Consider the following 3167-nt stretch of genomic DNA (forward strand, 5'->3'; position numbering starts at 1 on the left):
GTTTATAAAAATGTTTATTTTAATTTATTTATGATAGGGATTCAACCTCCATAAAATATTCTATAATATACATAGTATATACAAAAATGAAATGTTCAATAGTTTTACCACTTTCTTCCTTAAAGTCATATAAACAAGCTTTTATATGAAGTAAAGTGAATTATGGTTTTTTTGGGCATGTGAAATTAATAAGCCATGGTATTTTCCCATAGTTCTATAAGAAAGCCTATTTATAGAATAACAATGTTTTTTAAATATATATATATATGTTGAACATACTTTTCTATGTGGTTGAATATTATTACTAGGAAGATTCATCCGAAGAGATCACTTCCAACCATGAAATAGTTTTACCAAAAAGATCGAGTAGAACGGATCACTTCCTATGAGCTCAACCACAGAGCTTGAACACTAGCAAGAATTGAATCCATGACTGTTACATCTCAATAGTGGATCTCCCAGAAGATCCACTCGAAGAGATATCTTCATCTTAGCTGAACCGACCCCTGGGAGAGATTAACCCTTAACATTTCCAGAGCAAAAGTGTTTTAACAGAGATTGGACCAATTCAAATGACACTTGAAGAGATGACTTCCTATAAGCTTAATCACAAAAAGATAAACCCATGATATTTCAATAAAAAAATGTTTTAAGAAAGACTCTACCAATTCAACTAATTAGATAAACTATGTATATTTAACTTACATTAATTATTTTAATAATAAAACTATAATTTATATGTTTATTTCAAATTCTTATATACATTTAAGTCATTTAATTTACTAATAATTATAATAAACATCAAATTATATTAATATATAAAAAACTTCAAATAATATACCAATGATAATTTTCAATGCATATATCAATTACCATAAGCAACGTCACATAAATGACTGAGCGGAAAAACCCTACCATTGATTCTCCACCGCAGCAAACACACATGGGGAGCTAACTGGCACACGCTGAGAACGTTAACTGGCACACGTTTTATAATTTCAATGAACGTTTGATAAGGTTGGTTTTGAATTGAGTTAGGAAGAGATTTATGATTTATCATCCTAAGTAATCATTAGCAACTGCCTTAGCAAATGTACAAATAACGAATTGTCCACGAGAGAGTCCACCAGATAAAATATACCAGCAGTCCACGAAAGAGTCCACCAGATAAAATATACCAGCATCTTCTATGAATTTGTAATGAGGGAAAAACCAATGTGCAAACTTGCACGCTCATAATATTTAATTTTAATATTTACAATGCTCATACATATCGAATCATTATGAGCCGGCTATGTTATATCGGATCTGTATGGGCCGGCTAAGTTTTTCAATTTTTTTAAAGTAACACTATTAAATCCGACGAACTTCATATAAATTACATAAGGAGTCATCCTTTTGTTTCACCGCGTCGCCTTATTACATCAAATTTCAAAACTGTGCATGATAAGTTCTGATCAGGTACGGAAGACAAGGAGAGACTCTAAAAGTATTTGCATGCAATTTCAATACCTCCTTCGCCTTCTGCTTCGTTTTCTCTGCGCAACTGAGTTGTTGAAGCATGCAAAGTTTAGACACACCTCCACACTGAAGCATCTCCCGAAGTATCGACGCGGTTGAAGTATATATGCAAAGCGACCAAAGAATTCGAACTGCTTTCTGAGTGGCAATTTCTGAAACCCTAATAATCTTGTTGGAGACGACAGCAATGCCCATCGCGTGATCAGCCATGGCAGCCCTTCCTTCTGCATAATCCACTAGCATGTCGAGCAGATCTAATATATTTTCACACCTTGGCTTCTCGGCCTCTGGAAGTAATTCAATCAGACAAAATACTGTGCCTGCCTCTACAGCCATTAGTCTGTTATTTCTGGACCTTTTACATATTGCTATGAGGACAACCAAGGCAGACATGATCGCCTGGTGGCAGGATTCACCCTTTATGATCTGTAGGAGACCTTGGAAAATATTAATCTCTTGCCTGCCGATAAATTCCCAATCAGATATCCAAGTGGAAGCCTTCTGCAATAAAACGACCGCGTGAAGTCTAGCTTCAGTGTTTCCCTTACGCAAGACCAAGGCCATGCACCTAATGCACGCTGCATCTGACAAAGATCTCGCAGTTTCCTGGGTCATAGGAAGCAGATACAATATACCCAAAGTTTCTTCACAGGCCCTGAACTTTTCATTCTCATTCTCCACACAGCAAGACGAATTGATCAGAGATGCAAGAACAATACTCGAACCGGCCGCCGCCATGCACCGTCTGTTTCCCTCGCTCTCCCGCGCAATGGACCGCAATTTTTTCAATGCACTGATGCCTTCGACTGCTGGAGATCTGAGTGCAGCTTGAAGTAACATGGAGATTTGATGAGAGTCGACGGGCGGCCTGGGAGTGGGGATTTGTTCTACGCCCTTGGAGCTGTTTGCAACGCACCATCCTTTAATGAGGCGACGCAGCATGTGGTTGGGAGTTAAATCGAAATTCTCTAGCGGCTGCATGGTCGCAGGACATGTTTTCTTGTTGCACGAAAAAATCCAGTGCTCTATGCTTTCTCGATCCTATGTCATCCCGGTGCAAACAGTTACGGGGTCTCTCATAAGCTCCATCGATATGGGGCACCTGAAGTATGAAGGCACCTCCACCTCCGAACAATCATGTGGTGAGTTATTGAAGCTTAACATAGTAACGTTGGTATCAATACAGCGAGATAACCAGTTAATCAGATCGACGAGATTTCAGTTATTAAATAAGGAGACGCTGTAAGGCTTGAATGCCGACCTGAGCTATTCTCGAACTCACATAATTGAAGCTTACCGTATATGAATATGTAGTCTCTCTTGCTGCACAATTATTAATGTCAACGGACTCGCTCTCTCAAGGTTAGCTTTTACAGTCAACTGTCAGGCGGTCAATTGCTGTAGTCAGCAATTCCACTGTACGAACGTTCCAATTAGCAGATTGTTTCAGCTTTCAACGCAAACACTAATGGCGGTAATATTTTGATCCAGTCCGTAAGCCACTGTACCACACATATGAGACTATTGACTTTTGAAAATCTAGAAAGATGGAAACAGCGGTAAAGTCATCATTAAATGCCCATCCTATCGCAATGCAGCGTTTAAAACGATTAAAGGGCCGAGATATTCGAGCTTCGACTAAATCA

General features: G+C 38.5%; 1 pseudogene; it reads right to left on the reverse strand.

The window, feature by feature from the left end:
* Positions 1-1431: 1431 nt before the first annotated feature.
* On the reverse strand, positions 1432-2685 carry LOC149155268 (E3 ubiquitin-protein ligase PUB22 pseudogene; annotated as a pseudogene).
* Positions 2686-3167: the final 482 nt, after the last annotated feature.

This window comes from Pinus tabuliformis, chromosome 9 (assembly GCF_031772625.1).
Source record: "Pinus tabuliformis cultivar Carrire ecotype Pingquan chromosome 9, CPIR1, whole genome shotgun sequence".
NCBI lineage: Eukaryota > Viridiplantae > Streptophyta > Pinopsida > Pinales > Pinaceae > Pinus > Pinus tabuliformis.